The sequence below is a fragment of the Hylobates moloch genome, unplaced genomic scaffold (assembly GCF_009828535.3).
Source record: "Hylobates moloch isolate HMO894 unplaced genomic scaffold, HMol_V3 SCAFFOLD_21, whole genome shotgun sequence".
NCBI lineage: Eukaryota > Metazoa > Chordata > Mammalia > Primates > Hylobatidae > Hylobates > Hylobates moloch.
In genome coordinates, this window is record NW_026652296.1 from 8,737,835 (window position 1) to 8,761,664 (window position 23,830).

A 23,830-nucleotide genomic window follows, 5' to 3' on the forward strand; every position below is an offset into this window, starting at 1 on the left:
ATGCTGAGGCAGGAGGATTACAAGGTCAGGAGTTTGAGACCAGCCTGGCCAATATGGTGAAAATCCCATCTCTACTAAAAATACAAAAATTAGCCAGGCGTGGTGGCATGCACTTGTAGTCCTAGCTACTTGGGAGGCTGAGGCAGAAGAATTGCTTGAACCTGGGAGGTGGAAGTTGCAGTGAGCCGAGATTGCACCACTGCACTCCAGCCTGGGCAACAGAGCACGACTCTGTCTCAAAAAAAAAAAAAAAAAAATTTAAGCCAGGCATGGTGGTATGTGCCTGTAGTCCCAGCCATTTGGGAGGCTGAGACAGGAAGGATCCTCTGAGCCCAGGAGTTTGAAGCTGCCGTGCACTGTGATGGTGTCTCTGAATAGCCACTGCACTCCTGCCTGGGCAGCATAGTGAGATCCAATCTCAAAAAAAAAAAAATTATTTTAGAGGGCATATATGAGGAAGATAGTTTGAAGATCACTGCTTTAGAAGACCCCATGTTTATGTCCAAGTCCCAGGAAGCTACTGTGTTGTTTAGACAGAAGGTCACATCAGCCTAGAGCTCAGGGAAGGCAAATTGCCTTGAGCCTGAGACTGAGTTCTGATCAGTGTATCTCTTCTCCACTAACCATCATGAGCAAGTTGGATTATTCCTGGAATGCAAGGTTGGTTTAATCCTGGAAAACCAACCAATTTAATTCATCCATCCAGACCCAAAGTCACAGATATTTGAGTGCCTTTGACCATTATATACATATAGGAAAAATAAACACCTCCAGCCACCATCCCTTCCTTTACTCCCTTAGCAACCTGTTGAAAGCTACCCATTTTCTTTTGTAGACTTTGTATCTTTTTGTACATGGGTAGTGGGGGTGAGACACATGGACACCCAGTTAGAATTCCTGTAGATTCCTGGGCCTCAGCCCAGAACTACTGAGTCATACTTTCTGGGAATCTGCATTTTAAATATCTACCTCTCTCCTCTCCAAGGTGACTCATAGATGTCCTAAAGCTTATAAAATGCCATTCTAACTCACTTGCACTCTCAGCACTGTTCTGAAAATAAGGCCTCTACTTTTTATTTTCAAACAGAGCCTTCCCTTATCCCTCCCTTGGCTTTTCTCCTTCCTTACTCTTCTTTCTCTGACCCCCTTTGAAGGTTCCACTTCCTTCTCCTCCCCCAAATACGTATGCCTCTAAATGTATAGGCTCTGCCAGGTGCTCTCTTCAGGTGTCAACTGTGTGCCTCACTGCAGATGTCCCATCTAGCCCACAGTCTGCTAAAGGCAGTCTGCCCAAGACTTTAGGCCTGGGCAAGAGGGGCCCCTGCCCTGGACATCTCATTTTAGTGGCTCTGAATATAAACTACACAAATTCTCATTGCTAATTCCAATCACTCTCCAATGAAGAATAGGTAGCATTTATTGAGTACTTACTGAGGAATGTATACTAGACTTTGACTTTGATTCACTCATTTACTGCCCACAGCAGCCCTTTGAGGTAGGTAATCATCGTCACCTTATATAAATGATGAAGCAGGAAGGAGCTCAAAGGGAAAAGCAACTTTTTCCAGCTGGTGAGTACAAAAACTGGGTTGTTTTTGTTTTGTTTTAGACAGAGTCTCACTTTGTAGCCCAGACTGGAGTGCAGTGGCATGATCTCGGCTCACTGCAACCTCTGTCTCCTGGGTTCAAGCAATTCTTGTGCTTCAGACTCCCAAGAAGCTGGGATTACAGGTGCGCACCACCCCACCCAGGTAATTTTTGTATTTTTAGTAGAGATGGGGTTTCACCATGTTGGCCAGGCTAGTCTCGAACTCCTGACCTCAAGTGATCCATCCACCTTGGCCTCTCAAAGTGCTGGGAACATAGGCGTGAGCCACCATGCCCAGGCAAAAACTGGATTTTGAACTTGGGAAAGTCTGACCTCTTAACCACTACACCAGGCATCTTACTTGTGCTCCAAAATGCTGGAAACATAACTTGCTGCCTTCCTCTCTTCTGGTGCCTTTGCTACTCCCATACCAGATATCTTCTGTTGTCCCTTCTAGAACTGCAGGATAAACCTGAGGCTTCACATCTTCTAGAAACACTCTCCTTGGATCTCTAACTTTGTACTTCTATTAGAGACTGGGAAAATCTCACTAGAAAATTTTTCTCTACTCTGCTCTTACTGAAAATAAGGTGCAATAGAATGAAGATCTCTGAAAAGTTATCCTAACTTAGTGGCAGAGCCCAGAGCCCAAAACAGACTGACATTTTCAGGTATGGAAACTTCTCTGCCTTTTTTTTTTTTTTTTTTTTTTTTTTTTTTTGGATGTCTCACTCTGTCACCCAGGTTGGAGTGCAATGGTGCAGTCACAGCTCACTGCAGCCTCAACCTCTTGGGCTCAGGTGATCCTCCTATCTCAGCCTCCCAAGTAGCTGGGACTATAGGTGTGCACCACCCATGCCCAGCTATTTTTTTTTTTTTTTTGTATGTTTTTGTAGAGACGAGGTCTTGCCATGTTAGCCAGGCTGGTCTCGAACTCCTGAGCCCAAGTGATTAGCCCACCTCAGCCTCCCAAAGTGCTGGGATTACAGGTGGGAGCCACCGTGCCCAACCATTTATTTACATATAAACAGGAGATTGCTTGGTCCATGTTTTGCTAAGTCAAAGTGGCAGCGCACATATAACCCTTGTGTACACATTGCTATACACTTAACTTTCACTTTCTTTTCTAAAATGAGGAATTTGGCTGAGCACAGTGGCTCACGCCTGTAATCCCACCACTTTTGGAGGCCAAGGTGAGCAGATCACTTGAGATCAGGAGTTTGAGACCAGCCTAGCCAACATGGCAAAACCCCATCTCTACTAGAAATACAAAAATATTACCCAGGCATGGTGGTGAGCACCTGTAATCCCAGCTTCTCGGGAGGCTGAGGCAGGGGAATCACTTGAACTCAGGAGGCAGAGGTTGCAGTGAGCCAAGATCATGCCACTGCACTCCAGCCTGGGTAACACAGCATGGTTCCATCTCGAAAAAAATAAATAAAATAAGGAATTAATGACCATAAACACTTCAAAAATGTGCACAAATATAGCATAATGCGGTAGACCAGAGGGCTGATCATGGTGGCTTTGGGAACAAATCCAACCCAAAGATGTGATCTCCACCCAAATGTGCTTTTTAGTTTTTTAAATTTTAATTATTCATCAATATTCACTTTTCACATGAAAATTTAAAATGTGGCACTCTCTTGAGAAATCAAACATTTCAACAAGACCTGGTCTACTTTCCTACCAGTCAGTCACTGGTAAGGGCAGAATGTTGACAGTGCTCTATAGACGAGCACAGGCTCCCCAGGTCACCACAGCCTCTGCCACATCCGTCACTTCTGTGGTCCTGCCTGCTGTGTCAGCACTGCCTTCATCTCCCACTTGAGCTGTGTGTTTATCTCATCTAACCTGCAGTCTACCTTTAGACTTGGGCAAAAGGAGCCCCTGCCCTATTTTACTGGTTCTGGATATAAAATACACACACAAAATATTCATTAAAAATCATGGGTAAGCCAGGCATGGTGGCTCACGCCTGTAATCCCAGCACTGTGGGAAGCCAAGGCAGGAGGATCACTCAAGCCCAGAAGTTCGAGACCAGCCTGGGCAACATGGCAAAACCCCATCTCTACGAAAAATACAAAAATTAGCCGGGCATGGCGGTGCATGCCTATAGTCCCAGCTACTTGGGAGGCTGAGATGGGAGGATCACCTAAGCCCAGGGAAGTCAAGGCTGCAGTGAGCTGAGATTGCGCCACTGCACTCCAGCCTGGATGACAGAGTGAGACCCTGTCTCAAACCCCCCCGCCAAAAAAAAACAAAACACGGGTAAATCAACCCCTCAGTGTCTGCTACTTAGCACTGGCATTGTGCCATCCATAGCACTAAACACCCACCATTGCCATTAACACTGCTCAAGCCCTAGGGAAGCCATTCTCTGCAACTTTTGTCCTATATCTGTAAATTGAAAGGCACTGCTCCACAGTGCAGGGAGGACTTGATCAGGGAAAACACTGGAAAGAGAAAAGACAACTGAGTTAACCCTCCCATCTTTCTCTCCCGTAGCTTGATACTTGCAGAGCCAAGTGTCCCCAGCAACACCTGAGCATCCTCTTTCTTGCTTCTCCATGTCCCGTCATTATTCCAAAGGTGCTTACAAAAAGCACAGTATTGGTACTAGTTGCAAACGGCAGCTGAAGAACATTTTGCAGAATAAATAATTCACATTGCCCTTTTTAAAAATTTTTTTTATTTTTTTTGAGATGGAGTCTCATTCTGTCGCCCACCCTGGAGTGCACTGGCACAATCTTGGCTCACTGCAACCTCCACCCGCTGGTTTCAAGCGATTCTTCTGCCTCAGTCCCCTGAGGTAGCTGGGATTACAGGCGCGCACCGCCATGCCCAGCTAATGTTATATTTTTAGTAGAGACGGCGTCTGGCCGTGTTGGTCCAGGCTGGTCTCGAATGCCTGACCTCAAGTGATCCAACTGCCTCGGCCTCCCAAAGTGCTGGGATTACAGACGTAAGCCACCGCACCCAACCCCAGATTATTCTTGAATCTGCTTATACATTGGCCTTGATGTAACTAACATGCCTATAGATTCTTCACACTGGCAACTATAGATGGACACTGAATTCCGGAATTGAAGCTAGTTTTATTTTTATAACAAATATTTAGTGGGATTTAGCCAAAACTTTAAAAAATATATTTACATTTTCTTTAATTTTGATGTGAAGGCTTAATATCAATTATCGTGTATTTTTTCCATCTTAAATATTTTGAATATTTTAGAAGAAAAATATTTGTAAACATTTATGAGTTTTTTGGTTTACTTTTTAAAATTGTTTATACTTTATAATTGCATTTAAGGCCGGGCGTGGTGGCTCACGCCTGTAATCCCAGACTTTTGGGAGGCCGAGGCGGGCGGATCACGAGGTCAGGAGATCAAGACTATCCTGGCTAACACGGTGAAACCCCATCTCTACTAAAAATACAAAACATTAGCCGGGCATGGTGGCGGGCGCCTGTAGTCCCAGCTACTCAGGAAGCTGAGGCAGGAGAATGGCGTGAACCCAGGCGATGGAGCTTGCAGTGAGCCGAGATCGCGCCACTGCACTCCAGCCTGGGCGACAGAGCGAGACATCGTCTCCAAAAATAAATAAGTACAATTGCATTTCATTTTTTTCACCTTTTAGATGATTATTGTAAATAGCAAAGGCCAGCAAATGACAGCCTGAGGGCTGAATTTAACCCATGAACTAAGAATGGTATATATACAGTATACAAATATATATTTATTAGGTATTTTTGTATATATATAAATTACATATGTAATATTTTAAAATTTCTTTAAAATATATTACATATATAAATTACACATTTATATATAATATATGTAATATATAAATATTTTAAATTTTTATAAATATTTCATATAAAATATAAAATATTTTATAAGTTTTTAAATAAATAGTAAATGACATATTTATAAAATATTTTATAAGTATTTTTATAAATATTTTATAATTTTTTTTTGAGACAGGGTGTTGCTATGTTGTCTAGATGGAATGCAGTGGCATGATCACAGCTCACTGCAGCCTCGACCCCCTGGACTCAAGCAGTCCTCCTTCTCCTGCCCCAGCCTCCCAAGCAGCTGGGACCATAGGCATGTGCCACCACGCCCAGCTAATTTTTTTATTTTTTGTAGAAACAAGGTCTTGCTTTGTTGCCCAGGCTGGTCTCAAACTCCTGGGCTCAAGTTATTCTCCTGCCTTAGCTGAAATGCTACGATTATAGGTGGGAGCCACCATGCCTGGCCTATTTTTAAAATATTTTTAAAGATTTATGAAACAAAGAAGCATGTGTGGACCACAAAGCCTAGTAATACCTGGCTCTTTACCAAAAAAAAAAAAAATTGCCACATCCTGGTCAGTACAATATAAATTATGTAAAAACTTGATCACTACATATTTAGTGATTTTGCTGAAATCAACAAAACAAATGTTATGGAATAAAGATATAATAATTTATTAATTATGTTTGTTACTCATACTAATAATATCAGAGGCCCAGCAATACAATACCCAGACATATGCGATAATAATTAAATTCCCTCATCTTTGATAGTTTTCTGACTTTTAATCATATGTAAACCATAGATTGACAGATACGTTTTGCTTCTGTCATTATGAATGTATACTTGTCAAAGTAGGAAGATAAAATGTTTTATTTAAGATTTTTTTTTATTTTTACACATTCCAGCATATGATCTGTGGGCTATGGCCCACAAACATGGTTGAAAAATCTGCCCATCTGTCTTGCTCTGCCTCTTAAGGGAGTTTCAGTCCTTGTCTTACCCCAGAAACTTTGAGACGAAAATGTCAGATCCCAGTATCTATCGCCCTCTGTTGGCGATGGGCTGAATTATCACACTTTTGCTTCTTTTTTGGGGGGGCGGTGGGGACGGAGTTTTGTTCTTGTTGCCCAGGCTGGAGTGTAATGGCGCGATCTTGGCTCACCGCAACCTCTACCTCCCGGGTTCAAGCGATTCTCCTGCCTCAGCCTCCCAAGTAGCTGGGATTGCAGGCATGAGCCACCATGCCCGGCTATTTTTGTATTTTTTTAGTAGAGACGAGGTTTCTCCGTGTTGGTCAGGCAGGTCTCGAACTCCCGACCTCAGGTGATCTGCCCACCTCAGCCTCCCAAAGTGCTGGGATTATAGGCTTGAGCCACCGCGCCCGGCCACACTTTTGCTTCCGTGTGGACTTTCTGTTCAAATGAGTTCTGAATTGAACATTCATAACCAGAGGAGCCTCTGTACTTTATATTAATACTCTAGACACATAATAACTCATAAATACATACATCAGCAAAGGTGCTTTATTAGGCAACGTTTTTAGCCCAGAAAACAAAGTCATTCTGGTCAAATCCTATTTTTCTTTTTAGTAATCACCATCACCTGTGGCAAATGCTTCGGGCCAATGTTTCCATTCAGTCGCAGACCTCCATCTTTTTTGTTGATAATATTTCCACCCAGGAAAGACGCATATCTTCCCATTACTTGCGTTAGAAATAACACAAAGGCAAAGAGTGAAAAGCCATGGATATTCCTAAAGAAGAAAGTCTCAATCTCCTTACAAATAGAGACAAAGTAAAAACGGAAGAGGAGAAAGAGGAGGAGGAAGGGGGAGGAAGGGGAGAAGCAGAAGGAGAAGAGGAAGAAGGGAAAAAAGTATAAGGAGGAAGAGAAGGAAAAGAAGATAAAGGAGAAGGAAGATAAGAAGAATTGGAGGAGGAAGATTTATTTATTTATTTATTTTTGAGACGGAGTCTCACACTGTCGTCCAGGCTGGAGTGCAGTGGCATGATCTCAGCTCACTGCAACCTCTGCCTCCTGGGTTCAAGCGATTCTCCTGCCTCAGCCTCCCAAGTAGCTAGGATTAGAGGCATGCGCCACCATGCCCAGCTAATTTTTTGTATTTTTAGTAGAGACGGGGTTTCACCATGTTGGCCAGGCTGGTCTCGAACTCCTGACCTCGTGATCCGCCTGCCTCAGCCTCCCAAAGTGCTGGGATTATAGGCGTGAGCCACCATGCCCAGCCAAGAGGAGGAAGATTAAAAGAGGCCAGGCATGGTGGTTCATGCCTGTAATCCCAGTACTATGGGAGGCGGAAGTGAGGGGATCACTTGAGGTCAGGAGCTCGAGACCAGCCTGGCCAACATGGTGAAACCCTGTCTCTGCTAAAAATACAAAAATTACCTAGGCATGGTGGCACTCGCCTGTAATCCCAGCTACTTGGGAGGCTGAGTCAGGAGAATCGCTTGAACCCAGGAGGCTGAGGTTGGAAGGAGCCGAGATCACACCACTACACTCCAGCCTGGGCAACAGAAATAAGACTTCGTCTCAAAAAAAAAAAAGAGGGAAGAGGAATTAGAAGAAGAAGAAAAGGAGAGAAAAGGAGGAGAGGAAGAGGGGAGAAGAAAAAGGAAGGACTGGTAGTGGGAGGAGCTGAGAAAGGAGGAGCAGAGGAGGGTGGGAAGGGGAAGGGAAAAAGTAAGGGAGGATGAAGGAGTAGGAGAAGGGCTCTGACCCCTACTGAGTTCTTATCAGTCTCCTCGACCTTAATTGCCTCCCTCCCTCTTGGCTTTTGCCAGTTACACCAGTTACTGCACTTTCATGGTGAAAAGAATGAGTTGCTGTCACCACCTCCTTTTCTAAGAGCTGAGGCCTTTGGCTGTCTCTCCTGCAGCACACTGGCCAGGCCCTGGAGCTCAGGCTGTCGCTGATCACACCCAGCTCTTGAGAGCAAACTGACCACCCTCTCCAAGGGACCCACCTGGAAACTTCTGCGATCCATTCTATTCGTTCAGACTGTAGGCTGAGAGTCCCTTTAAACTGCCCTGGGCTGCTATCTCTTAGCATGTATGATTTGAGTGTTCCTTTAAGTGTTCTACAAAAGCCGGCAGGGGAAATCCTAGGTCTAAGAAATTAGGAAAGTTTTCTATTTTTGTTGGATAAATTTGATTCTGCAAATCATTTTATAAAAATACATTGAGAAAGTAGTGTAGCACACTTGGTACATTTTTAACATTCCTAAAGTTGCCCACAGTACTTTAAAAAAAAAAAAAAACGGTTTGTGTCACTTTTAATTGGGGCTAAAAGATCTTTTTGTTTTCTTGTCTTTAAAAATACTGATACCTGCATCTGATTTCTTGCCAAAAAATAAGAATAAAAATACTGATTCCATAAGGAGGGCTGGAGTCTTTTTTCCAGATTAGATTTTATTTTTAAACTCAGGTCCACTATTCTGACGCACAGGACAAATAACTGTGTGCAAGCCTATAAATTAACTTCCCTTAATTCCATCACTGATGTATTTTCATGTCGATAAGCCCCCCAAAAAGGAGCGAGGAGGGTCCCCTGTAACCAAACATAAGTCAGTTTATAAACGAGTTCGGGAGACTTGGGGACACTGACTCCTCTTCAAAATTGCCTAAAGAGACTGGCCATTGACAATTTAAATCTTCAGTGCTTTATCTCTTTGTTTGAGTCTTGGAATGCCATTGATACCTTCTTTGTATTTATAATTGTTTTAATTAGCTACCCAGCAGGGGCCTCTCTCCCAGCTTGGATTATGGGCTGCACAGCGGGATAGGACAACCCAGTTAAAATAAAGCACAGACATTATGGCTCGCTTAATTTCTTTTATCTGTGTCCATTTTTTTTTCTCTCATTCCCCCTCATTTTCATCCTCTTTTTTCTTTTTTCTCCCCCTTGTTATCTGTGGAAGGCAGGGGCAAAAAGCCTTGACACCTTGAATGGCTTAGCTTTTGAAGAATCAAAGTATGGAAAAAACTCAACCATGGATATTTATCAGCAGTTCACATCTCAGCGGAAAAAAAAATAACGCCAATGTGCTTGTCCACTGCGTTTGATAACATTTCATAAGCCTCAAACGCGATCATATCTTGAGCGATTATGCTGACATGTATGTCGGTTGCTTGACTTTTGTGGGTGGAGTGAGGGGAAAGTTTGCAAAAAAGCTTCTCTCGGCGGCCCCTGTGTTATTTGTTCTTACTGACCACATCCTTCTTTTGTGGGTGGAAATCTGGAGGATCAATTATGATGCAGATCTGATACTATTTCCATTTGTGGGAGCGGTGTGGCCCGGGCATTTGGACTTTGGGAAATTCTTGCATTGTTAAAATGGTTTTTCCCCCCACTTTGAACTCAGTGATGCTACTGGTGTGATCACACACACACAAAAAACTGCCTGACCAGAGCTTTTTCTAAGAACATACAGAAATGCAGGGCTTGTTTGTAGCTTCAAAGAATAGCCAGGATTTCTCTTTTTTTGTGAATCTATAACTACCTGTCTGGAAGTTAAAGCAGGGCTGGGGTCTGGGTGAAAACAGTCATTATTTTAAAAAGTAATCCTCCTACACTATGATGCAAATAATGTAGTTTTAATTTTTTTCTAATAATACCCCAAAGAACTTATTTGCATTTGAAAAGAAATGATAGTTCAAATTATCAGTATAGGAAAAGCTTTGAACTGTCTTCTATAGTTCAGTGCATTTATAAGTATTAAATGTTATCGAGCCCAACTTTTATTCTGGAAATTTTCAACAGTATGCATTGAATCTATCCCCCATCAAACAACCTGACAAAGGGCAGAGGAGATTATTTTGCGTTTGTATGTAAATATTCAGGGCGAGGTGGCTCATTCCTGTAAACCCAGCACTTTGGGAGGCTGAGGTGGGCGGATCACTTGAGGTCAGGAATTCAAGACCAGCCTGGGCAACATGGCAAAACCTGGTCTCCACCAAAAATTAGCTGGGCATGGTGGCGTGCACCTGGAATCCCAGTTATTGGGAGGCTGAGGTGGGAGGATCACTTGAGCCTGAGAGGTCGATGCTGCAGTGAGCCGTGATTGCACCACTGCATTCTAGCCTGGGCAACAAAGTGAACCCCTGTCTCAAATAAATAAACAAACAAACAGAATCTGGGGGCATTTAAAACCAAGTATGGTTATAATTAAAATTTTCTCATTATCTGGATTATTTTTGGCTTTGTAAACAATCAGAGACCCAGACATTTACTTGCTTTACAAACCAGCCACATATCAAAGAGACTGTGAATTAAGACCCATAGCAATTTGTTTGGTGTGTTATAAAGCTTTGAAATTCAATGACAAGTTGTAGAAGAGGCAGGAAACCCAGTATGAGCCAGAGGCCTAGGGTTGGGAAATTCTTCAGGAGCTAAGTGTCCTTGAGGGACACTAAATGACTATACGATAAAATAGCGAAGCCCGTCGTGCCCAGAGCCCTGTGCAATGTACATGTTTGTGAAGATAATCCAGCTTGGGGGCTGTGCAACATCGTGAATGACTAAGTGTCTCTTAATTGTACCCTTTAAGATGGTTAATTTTGTTAAGTGAATTTGACCTCAATACAAAAAATAAAATGAGATAATCTTTTAAAAAATGTACATATATAATTAAGATTTGGAAATTAAAGTTGTTTGTGTTTTTTTTTTTATTTTCTTTTTTTTCCCCATTTTCACATGCATTTTCTTACTTATTCGTCAAAGGATAGGAACTCTTTGGGATCAATATTTTGAATACTCATCTCATTTTCTAGCCTAGTCACCCTCCAGTGAGGAGTAAAGCCATGTGGAGACTTCGTGCTTTTCTCTAGGAGTACTTGCTCCATCAAATATAACAACTAGCAACTAACAAAGGGCAGTCCAGTTTTCTTTTTCTTTTTTTTTGAGTTGGAGCCTTGCTTTGTGGCCCAGGCTGGAGCACAGTGGCATGATCCCAGCCTACTGCCACCTCTGCCTCCCACATTCAAGCGATTCTCCTGCCTCAGCCTCTCGAGTAGCTGGGGTTAAAGGCACACACCACCACACCTAGCTAATTTTTGTATTTTTTTTTTTTTTTTTTTTTTTTTTTTTTTTTTTTTTTTTTTTTTTTGAGACGGAGTCTTGCTCTGTCGCCCAGGCTGGAGTGCAGTGGCACAATCTCGGCTCACTGCAAGCTCCGCCTCCCAGGTTCACGCCATTCTCCTGCCTCAGCCTCTCCGAGTAGCTGGGACTACAGGCGCCCGCCACCACGCCCGGCTAATTTTTTGTATTTTTAATAGAGACGGGGTTTCACCGTGGTCTCGATCTCCTGACCTCGTGATCCGCCCGCCTCGGCCTCCCAAAGTGCTGGGATTACAAGCGTGAGCCACCGCGCCCGGCCGTATTTTTTTAGGAGAGACAGGGTTTCACCATGTTGGCCAGGCTTGAACTCCTAACCTCAGGTGATCTGCCCACCTTGGCCTCCCAGAGTGCTGGAATTACAGGCGTGAGCCAATATGGCAGGCCCCTCTTAGCACATTTTTAAGTGTACAATACAGTATTGTTGACTCTAGGTACAATGTACAACAGATCTCTAGAACTTATTCATCTTGCTCAATTGGAAAATTTATACCCATTGATTAATAACTCACGATTTCCCCCTCTCTCAGCCCCTGGCAACCACTATTTCACACTTTGATTCTATGAATTTGACTATTTTGGATATCTCATATAAGTAGAATCATGCAGTATTTGTCTTTCTGTGATTAGCTTATTTCACTTAACATAACGTCCTCAAGTTTCATCTCTGGCCGGGTGCGGTGGCTCACACCTGTAATCCTAGCACTTTGGGAGGCTGAGGTGGGAGGATTGCTTGAGTCCAGGAGTTTGAGACCAGCCTGGGCAATATGGTGAGACCCTGTCTCTACTAAAAATACAACAAAATTAGCTGGGCATGGTGACATGTGCCTGTAAGTCTCAGCTACTCAGGAGGCTGTGGTGGGAGGATTGCTCAAGCCTGGGAGGTAGAGGTTGCAGTGAGCCAAGATTGCACCACTGTACTCCAGCCTGGGTGACACAGCAAGACACTGTCTCAAAAAAATAAATAAAGTAAAACAAAAATGTTTCAGCTCTGTTGTTGCAGATTGCAGTATTTCCTTCTTTTTTATGGCTGAATAATATTATATGTATATACCACATTTTAAAATCCATTCATCTGTCATCTGATAAAGGCAGAAAATTCTTTTAAATATAGCGGATGGGGCTGGGCATAGTGGTTCACGCTTGTAATCCCAGCACTTTCGGAGGCCGAAGTGGGCAGATCACTTGAGGTCAGGAGTTCAAGACCAGCCTGGCCAACATGGCAAAATCCCATCTCTTCTAAAAATACAAAAATTAGCCAGACGTATTGGCACGTAACTGTAATCCCAGCTACTCGGGAGACCGAGGCAGAAGAATTGCTTGAACCCAGGAGGTGGAGGTTGCAGTGAGCTGAGGTTGTGCCACTGCACTCCGGGCTGGACGACAGAGCGAGACTCCGTCTAAAAAAACAAACAAACAAAAAATAGCAGATGGCTTAAAGTTTCAGCATTTTTTTTTTAGATGGAGTTTTGCTCTTGTTGCCCAGGCTGGAGTGCAATGGCGCGATCTTGGCTCACTGCAACCTCTGCCTCCCGGGTTTAAGCGATTCTCCTGCCTCAGCCTCCCGATTAGCTGAGATTACAGGTGCCAAACCACCACGCCTGGCTAATTTTTTGTATTTTTAATAGAGACGGGGGTTTCACCATGTTGGTGCAGGCTGGTCTCGAACTCCTGACCTTGGGTGATCTGCCCACCTCTGCCTCCCAAAGTACTGGGATTACAGGCATGAGCCACAATGCCCAGCTAAAGTTTCAGCAATTTTAAGGATAACTCTGTGTAAAGATTAAAAGCAAACGAGAATATTTTATGTCACTTATTTGGGAAATCCTCATTCTCCTCACAGGTGTTCTTGGGAGTCTCTGTATATCTGTTTAGGTATATGCGTATATACATTGAGAATCCCCACATTTTTAAAATCATATGTTAGCATCTGCATTGAAGGTAAAAGAAAATTTGGAGAAATCCATCATTGTCCCTGGCAAGTGTGAACTATAGTCTTGCCTTTCTGTGGAACATATTTTGAAACACTTGATTTGTTTGTTTTGCCTTCTTCATCTTTATATCCCAGACCTTGAAGTATACCAGGCACAAAGTTCACCCTCTATAGATGTTTGCTGGATTATTGTATATAGTAAATTTGTCATCAGAAAAGCAATAAAAGAATTTTTCATTTATTTACATACATAAAGGAAGCTCTGTTAAACCATGGCCCTTACTGGCATCAAGAAATTCCCCTGTGACAATGTACTGGTCAAATTGGTTTTTTTTGTTTTTTTGTTGTTTTTTTTTTTGAGACAGAGTCTTGCCCCGTTGCCCAGGCTGGAGCGCCACCATGCCCGGCTGATTTTTTTTTTTTTTTTTTGAGATGGTGTCTCTCTCTGTCGCCCAGGCTGGAGTGCAGTGGCACAATCTCGGCTCACTGCAACCTCCACCTCCTGGGTTCAAGCAATTCTCCTGCCTCAGCCTCCCGAGTAGCTAGGACTACAGGCGCGCACCACTATGCCCGGCTAATTTTTGTATTTTTAGTAGAGGCGGGGTTTCACCATATTGACCAGGCTGGTCTCAAACTCCTGACCTCATGATCCACCCGCCTCAGCCTCCCAAAGTGTTGGGATTACAGGTGTGAGCCACCGCGCCCAGTCAAATCTTTGTATTTTTGGTAGAGACAGTGTTTCACCGTGTTGGCCAGGATGGTCTTGAACTCCTGACCTCAAGTGATCTACCTGCTTCAGCCTCCCAAAGTGCTGGGATTACAGTTGTGAGCCACCATGCCTGGCAACTTTCTTTTATCTTAAGCTCAAACCGAAACAATAAAATATGCGTTTTCTGCAGCATGTACTGGGGGCCCCTGAGCTCTAGAAGGGACAAGCTGTACAGTTCTTGTGTTGGCTAAATTTTATTGGCAGAGGGCCACGTCGTGGGTTCATGTTGCCTTACCAGCATCAGATGATTTTCGGTGGCTCATGAAGTCTCTCTGTGACATCATTCGCATCTGTGGCAACTTAAGCCTCATTTTCTTTGAAAATGGAATTTGAGAATACGAAGGGTTTAGACTCTCTAAACTAATTAGCAGTGATCAGTAACTCGAGGAGGCCAACGTGCCCTCCTAAGGCACTCAGTTTACCCAGGAGTCTCCCCAAGTCAGTCTGGCCATTTCTGGCCACTTTACCAACTCGAGGGAGGGAGGAAAGGAGGTATATACTTTTTTAAAATAGAGAACTAATTAAGTATAGTTCCCTGGAGATTTTTTAAATATGATATGACCTTGCAAACAAATGTAGCATCCAGCATTAGAGAAATGGATTTTTAAGGCCAGGCATGGTGGCTTACATCTGTAATCCCATCTCTTTGGGAGGACTAGGCAGGTAGATCACTTGAGGTCAGGAGTTCGAGACCTGGCCAACATGATGAAACCGCGTCTCTGCAAAAAAATACAAAAATTAGCCGGATGTGGTGGCACATGCCTGTAATTCCAGTTACTTGGGTGGCTGAGGCACGAGAATTGCTTGAACCTGGGAGGCCAAGGTTGCAGTGAGCTGAGATGGCACCACTGCACTCCAGCCTAGGCAACAGAGCGAGATTCTGTCTCAAAAAAAAAAAAAAAAAATGAATTTTTAAAGGAAACAACTCTGCTTTGCAGAAGGAAGTTTGATGATATAAAGCAATTGGTTATAGCCACACTCAAAAAAGAAGACAAGTGGATTTTCTTGCACAATTGTAATATATGAAATGTATATTTATAACACAAATATATAACATAGAATATACATTTTTTATATGGAACAATTCCAAAGATATATTAAATGAAGAAAGCAAGATATAGAATGATGTGTATATTGTAACAAAAAGCATACATGTAGGTGGTAGATAGATAACATATTTGCTTACCTTTGCATAGAATATCCCTGGAAAAATACATAAGAAACTTCCAACAGCCAGGATCAGTAACACTATCCTCCCAAACCTAATTGGAGGCAAAAAGAAACAAACAGTAATATTGATTTTGGGGGGTTTGGGGAGTTTGGTTTTGGTTTTGGTTTTGAGACAGGGTCTCACTCTGTCACACAGGCTGGAGTGTGGTGGTGTGATCTTGGCTCACTGCAGCCTCGACCTCCCAGGCTCAAGTGATCCTCCCACCTCAGCCTCTTGAGCAGTTGGGACTACAGGTGTGCACCACCACATCTGGCTATTTTGCTTGTGTTTTTTATAGAGACGGGGTCTCGCTTTGTTGCCCAGGCAGGTCTGGAACTCCTGAGCTCAAGCAATCCTCTCGCCTCAGCCTTCCAAATTGCTGGGATTACTGGCATGAGCCACCACACCTGACTGATTTTGTTTTTATTTAAGTATGTCATTTTACTTTAGAGACAGAGTCTCGCTCTGTTGCCCAAGCTGAAGTGCAATGGCACCATCATAGCTCACTGCAACCTTGAACTCCTGGCCTCAAGCCATCCTCCCACCTCAGCCTCCCAAGTATCTGAGACTACAGGTGCATGCCACCATGCCCAGCTAATTTATTATTATTATTTTATTTTATGTGGAGACAGGGTCTTGCAATGTTGTCCAGGCTGGTCTGAAACTCTTGGGCTCAAGTGATCCTCCTGCCTCGACCTCCCAAAGTGTTGGGATTATCGGCTTCAGCCACTTTGCCTGGCCTTTATTTAAAATGTTGATACTTTGTTCACCATCATTTTTTTCATTAACTTTTTTCATTTCCATTAGTTCTGCATGTTTAAAATGTTGCATGGAAATAGCAGTTATCCAGATGACTGAGTTTGTTGGCACCACCTTAAACAGCAGGCTCAAGGTAAGCGAGGAATCGCTGTTCTGGCTGCCCTTTCAGACTGATTTTATTTTCACCACATGCAAGTGTGTCCTGTTCAAATGTAGAAAAAAAATCAATGCATGTAGCCACAACTGATATTTGGAACCCTTTGCAGTTGTGGTCCTTATTAATCTTTGGGGGGTTATAGATACTACTGAGAATCTGATAAAAGCTGCAGCCCTTTGCACGTACAAACTACATTCTGCATTTAATTTCAAGAGACTTCACAGACCCTCTTCAACTCCATCCAAGACTTTCAAAGAATGCTACTCCAATTAGCGAGATTACTACAAGCCAAACTTCCTCTTTAAACTTGTGTTGATTTCCCCTACACCCTCCCTACCAAAGAAGAACTAAATATCTTCTTCTTTTCCATGCTTTGTAAAGCTATTTCTTAAATGATAGGATGTATGTTGCCTATTGTGGAGACCACGGAGATGTTCCTTACCCTCCAAATGATCTTGGAGAACAGAAAAATGATTGTTTTTGTGGTTACTGGGGAGTCCTCCTGGGATCTGAATAATTCTCCCCCAAAAAATTATGTGACATGGGCTAGGCCCCATCCTGAAAAAGAGTTGTTGCTCTGAATTTATGTTACATTGAATTGCAAGAAAAAAGTCCCTGCCAATATCACCCAGCAAAGCACTAGACCTCGGTTTCTCAACCTTGGCACCACTGGCATGTCGTGGATAATTATTTGTTGTAGGGGCATTCTGTGTTTAGAATGTAGAGTGTTGTGTGTGTGTGTGTGTGTGTGTGTGTGTGTGTGTGTGTGTTTTGTTTTGTTTTTGAGACCGACTTTCGCTTTTGTTGCCCAGGCTGGAGTACAATGGCGCAGTCTCGGCTCACTGCAACCTCCGGCTCCCAGGTTCAAGTGATTCTCCTGCCTCAGCCTCCCGAGTAGCTGGGATTACAGACATGGCCGGCTAATTTTTTGTATTTTTAGTAGAGACAGGGTTTCTCCATGTTGGTCAGGCTGGTCTCGAACTCCCAACCTCAGGTGATCCGCCTGCCTCGGCCTCCCAAAGTGCTGGGATTACAAGCGTGAGCCACCGCGCCCAGCTAAATGTAGAGTGTTTAGCAGTATCTTTAGCCTCTACCCCTCCGTCGCACCACGCCAGTTATGAGAACCCAAAATGTCTCCAGACAGTGCCAACTGTCCCCTGGAGGACAGACTCACCCCCACTTAGAACCGCTGGGCTAGACCATGCAAGTTACCTCGAGCTTGATGACTGTTTTCCAAGTTTTCTTTCCAACTTTTGGGTGAGATGTGTGTGCATTTTCTATAATAATGATTGACACACCGAACAAACAATGGGCTCTCTTTTACTGGGGCAATGGGTTAAGTACAGATGTGTGGAAAGGTTAATCCTCAAGTTCTGTCCTTCTTACAATAAATACTGTTGTTATTTATGAATTTGCAACCCTGGAAAAATCCATAAGGACCTTCCTTTTCTTAACAGGACTCTCCTTCCTCCTAAAATAGCCCGTTCTGCCTCCCCCGCCCAACTCCAGGAAGTTAAAACACAACTTTTACCTGTTACAAATGACTAACTAAAGTAATCCCCAGTTTTTATGACCCCCCAGCTTTACTTCCGAATGAGTGTTTTTACCCAGCCCTGTAAAGTATTACTTTCTGCTCGAGTGTAATTAGAATCCCAGTTGTGTGTTCAAGAATGCCACTCCGTGTAAGAAATTAATTGTCTCTTGGAGCTTGAAAGTATTCTCCCTAACAGAGTTTAATGGAGCGTGCAGATCCAAGAGACATTCATAATCACTGTCCCCTCCGGAAATATGACACTGTGGGATGGATCATTCACTTCCACTGTTTTAGGATTTAATGGAGGGTAAAGTTTTTAAATTTACTTATTGGGAGCTTACTATTTCTACGGAAGAAAGGATGCCTTAAAAGTTTCAACAGCCAGACGGGAGTCTCTTATTATTTCTTTTTATTTTAAATTTTAGTTGCGTTTAAAGACTTTTTTGGTGAGCCTTCTTATAGAAACCTATTTATCATCATATTAATTTTAATATTAATTTTTCCCACCCTTAATTACTAAATACACATGCAGAACAACAAAAATTTAATTACAGAAAAGGCCCAAAGAGGCAAAACAGATTTTTGCGAATACCGACATGCAAGGAAACTATGGAAACACGGTGTGAATCCATCTGTTACACACCATTATTACTGTGAAAACTAAGAGCAACCCTCAATTGATCCTGGGACATGCATAGAAAACATTAGATTCCCTAAGTGAATTCCATTAGGAAGCCCTAATTCCCTAACATGATTTAAAGTCTGAGTGAAATTCTAAACCAGTCATTCTTAATTTCATTGGACCGGGATACCTTTTTTTTTTTTTTTTTTTGAGACGGAGTCTCGCTCTGTCTCCCAGGCTGGAGTGCAGTGGCGCGATCTCGGCTCACTGCAAGCTCCGCCTCCCGGGTTCACGCCATTCTCCTGCCTCAGCCTCTCCAAGTAGCTGGGACTACAGGCGCCCGTCACCACGCCGGGCTAATTTTTTTTGTATTTTTAGTATAGACGGGGTTTCACTGTGGTCTCGATCTCCTGACCTCGTGATCCGCCCGCCTCGGCTTCCCAACGTGCTGGGATTACAAGCGTGAGCCACCGCGCCCGGCCAAGGGCCGGGATACCTTTGATAATCCTATGTTATTTCAGTGTTTGCAATTTTCATTTGATGTGTTTTTGTGGTTTGTGTGTGCGTGTGATTTATTTATTTAAAAGAGGCAATCTATGCACATGATTCAATACTCAAAAGGTACAAAGAGCTGTGCCTTGAAACATTTTCCGCCTATCCATTCCTACCCAGATGGAGCCACCATTATTCGTTTCTTGTATACTTTTCTGGAGATGTTTATATGTTTACAAGCAAATAATGGTATACTCTTTTTTTTTTTTTTTTTTGAGATGGAATTTCACTCTGTCACCCAGGCTGGAGTGCAGTGGCACGATCTTGGCTCACTGCAACCTCCGCCTCCTGGGTTCAGGTGATTCTCCTGCCTCGGCCTCTCCAGTAGCTGAGATTACAGGCGTGTGCCACTACGCCCAGCTAAATTTTTTTTTTTTTTTTTTTTTTGTATTTTTAGTAGAGACGGAGTTTCACCATGTTGGCCAGGCTGGTCTTGAACTCCCAGCCTCAAATGATCCGCCCGCCTCAGTCTTCCAAAGTGCTGGGATTACAGGCGTGAGCCATGGCACCTGGCCACACTCTTTTTATTGTTACAGAGGAAGCACACTCACTAAACACACTGATCTGCATTCCCTTTTTTCACTGCATATGCAACTTGTAGATTGATCCATATCACCAGTATAGAGAAAGCTACGAACTACATTTTTTTTTTTTCTGAGATGGACTTTCACTCTTGTTGCCCAGGCTGGAGTGCAATGGCATGATCTCGGCTCACTGCAACCTCCGCCTCCCGGATTCAAGTGATTCTCCTCCCTCAGCCTCCCTAGTAGCTGTGATTGCAGGCATGTGACACACACCTGGCTAATTTTATATTTTTAGTAGAGACGAGATTTATCCATGTTGGTCAGGCTGGTCTCGAACTCCCAACCTCAGGTGATCCGCCCACCTCGGCCTCCCAAAGTGCTGAGATTACAGGCATGAGCCACCGCGCCCGGCCATGTTACCAACTACATTTTAAAAAATAGCTGCATAGTATTTCAATATATGGCTGTACTTCTGTCTCACTGATATTTACCTGTTCTACTCCTTTTTCTTTTCTTTTTTTTTTTTTTTTTTGAGACAGAGTCTCACTCTGTCACCCAGGCTGGAGTGCAGTGGTGTAATCTCAGCTCACTGCAGCCTCCGCCTCCTGGGTGCAAGTGATTCTCGTGCATCAGCCTCCCAAGTAGCTGTGATTACAGGTGAGAACGACCACACCTAGCTAATTTTTGTATTTTTAGTAGAGACGGGGTTTCACCATGTTGGCCAGGCTGGTCTTGAACTCCTGGCCTCAAGCGATCTGCCCCCCTCAGCCTCCCAAAGTGCTGGGATTACAGGTGTGAGCCACTGTGCTCAGCTGTGTTCTATTCTTTTTTCTATAACAATAATGCCTTGGCCTGTTTTCTCAATGTCAATTAAGATAATTTTGCATTTTCTTATCTGATACAAGTCTGACCTGTACATTCTCACTGGAATAGTGTCCACACATGATCTCGTTCTTACATTTTTCTAAATCCGAACGTGGCTATTATCAGTTGGAATCCTCATCAGGCTTCTTTACAATGTCTTCTGGCACAGTGTTCCCATTCATTTGCATATGGAAATAATTTTTCTGTTTGTTTGCTTAGATAGGGTCTCAATCTGTTGTCCAGGCTGGAGCACAGTGGTGCAATCATGGCTCACTGTAGCCTCAACCTCCTGGGCTCAAGTAATCCTCCCACTTCAACTTCTGAGTAGCTGGGACTACGGCCACATGCCACCACACCTGGGTAATTTTTGTATTTTTTGTAGAGAGCAGGTTTCTCCATGTTGCCCAGGCTGGTCTCGAGCTCCTGGACTCAAACAATTCACCTACCTCAGCCTTGCAAAGTGCTGGGATTCCAGGCATGAGCCACCGTGCCCAGCCTGGAAATAAATATTAATTTTTTTTTTTGAGATGGAATCTTGCTCTGTCACCCAGGCTGGAGTGCAGTGGCACCATCTCGGCTCACTGCAACCTCTGCCTCCCGGGTTCAAGCAATTCTCCTGCCTCAGCCTCCTGAGTAGGTGGGACTACAGGTGCGTGCCACCACGCCCGGCTAATTTTTTTTGTATTTTTAGTAGAGACGGGTTTCACTGTATTAGCCAGGTTTGTCACGATCTCCTGACTTCATGATCCGCCTGCCTTGGCCTCCCGAAGTGCTGGGATTACAGGCGTGAGCCACCACGACTGGCCCAGTATTAATATTTTTATCCAGAAAATGAAAAGTAATTCCTCTGGGAAGCCTCCACTGCCCGCCCTATGTTCTCCCAAACCTGGGTCAGGACTCTCCGAATAAGCTCTGTTGTGTTGAGAACTTCTCTTTCCTGGCACTCATCAACAAGGCAGGTAAATCATTTTACTTGGGGCATGGTGGCTCCGGCTTGTAATCCCAGCACACTGGGCAGAGGCAGGTAGGTCACTTGAGGCCAGGAGTTCGAGAACACCCTGGCCAACATGGTGAAACCCCATCTCTACTAAAAATATAAAAATTATTTTTCCTATCTTTTGCTATATTACATGGCCTGGTATGTGTTCTAGAACACAGGAAATGGTCTATGTATATTTGTTAGATTAAAAAAAAAGTGATGGGCCAGGTGCGGTGGCTCACGCTTGTAATCCCAGCACTTTGGGAGGCCGAGGCGGGCGGATCACGAGGTCAGGAGATCGAGACCACGGTGAAACCCCATCTCTACTAAAAAATACAAAAAATTAGCCAGGCGTGGTGGCGGGTGCCTGTAGTCCCAGCTACTCGGAGAGGCTGAGGCAGGAGAATGGCATGAACCCGGGAGGCGGAGCTTGCAGTGAGCCAAGATTGCGCCACTGCACTCCAGCCTGGGCGACAGAGCGAGACTCCGTCTCAAAAAAAAAAATAAAGTGATGGAGAGAAAAAAAGTCCTAACTAGAACCTTGTTTTTGGGAAAAGTATTAACGAACACATTGAGGTTTCATTTGGGGTTTGGATGGACACCCTCTAGGATCACCTGAAAGCATTAACTCCCATAGTTTGTATGTTTATTTTTTAATTTTTAATTTTATTTTATTGTACGTTTTGGGATACAAGTGCAGGACATGTTTATTATTTAAATCCTCAAGGGGGAAAACGTGAAAATTGGGACCTTCTTGAGGAGAACGAGTTGGATTAGAAGAAGGAATGGCTGCTTCCTGACAAGCAGAGGTGGAGATTGTTGTTTTAACAGATTGTGCAATAGCTCCTGCTCTAGGGCGACCCCATGCCTGCCTGCCAGTGGCTCACCTTCAAGAGAGAGAGTCAGACCCAGAGACAGGTCTTTGCAGAGCTGTGTGTTAGGTGTCAGCAGAGAGTGGGCAGAGGGCCAAGGAGTGCTGGGCCAAAATGACAAGGATCAGGCCAGGCATGGTGGCTCACACCTGTAATCCCGGCACTTTGGGGGGCCAAGGCGAGAGAATGGCTTGAGCCCAGGAGTTCAATACCAGGCTGGGCAACATAGTGAGACCCCCATCTCTAAAAAAAAAATAAAAATAAAAATAACTGATCACAGTGGCGTGTGCCTGTAGTCCCAGCTACTTGGGAGGCTGAGATGGGAGAATTACTTGAGCCAAGGAAGTTGAGGTTGCAGTAAGCTGTGATCATGCCACTGCACTCCAGCTTGGGCAACAGAGCAAGACCCTGTCTCAAAAAAATAAAAATAAAAAAGGCAAAGGCCAGCGTGTTATCCAAACGTGTCAGTTTCTGGTGACAAATGGAGCCACAGGGTGGAGCAAGGGTTGGGGAGTGACAATCTCCTCGGAGCAAGCTTGACACGTGAGCTCAATGCAGCGTTAAAGCCTTGACCATAGATGGGAGGACATTCAAATGTGTCATCCTTGGGTCAAGTCAGTCCCCAGATCTGCCAAAACACCCCTGGCCCCAGGTCAGCCTTTGTAGAAGGAATTGCTTTCCTGAGCCACTCCGATGTTTCATTTCCTCAGTGTCTGTGTGCACAATCTTTCCAGTTTAGATTATTCCAGATGGTTTTATAAAGCCTTTTTCTTTTTTTTGGAGATGGAATCTCACTCTGTCGCCCAGGCCGGAGCGTAGTGGCACGATCTCGGCTCACTGCAACCTCCACCTCCCAGGTTCAAGCAATTCTCTTGCCTCAGCTTCCCTAGAAGCTGGGATTACAGGCACATGCCACCACGCCTGGCTAATTTTGTATTTTTAGTAGAGGCGGGGTTTCTCCATGTTGGTCAGGCTGGTCTTGAACTCCTGACCTCAGGTGATCCGCCCACCTCAGCCTCCCAAAGTGCTGGGATTACAGGCGCGAACCACCACCCGTGGCCTGCCGTTTTCTTTAAGGTACAAAATGAGTATGTGAACATTGCAAAAAAACTTATAAAATACATATATAAGGAAAGAAAAAATTACCCACTACCCCACCACCCAGAGATAACCACTGACTGTTAAGATCTTGGTGTTATTGAGGTCAGGAGTTCAAGACCAGCCTGGCCAACGTGGCGAAACCCTGTCTCCACTAAAAAATACAAAAAATTAGTTGGGTGTGGTGGCGGGTGCCTGTAATCCCAGATGCTCGGGAGTCTGAGGCGGGAGAATTGCTTGAATCTGGGAGGCAGAGGTTGCAGTGAGCCAAGATCGTGCCACTGCACTCAGCCTGGACAACAGAGCGAGACTCCATCTCAGAAAAAAAAGGGGAACAATTATGATCTTGTAGGACGGTCATAAGGGTCACATAAGCTGACACATGTAAAGAGCAGATGCAGTGTCTGGCATATGTTAGTTTTAGCTGTGATTTTGCCAGG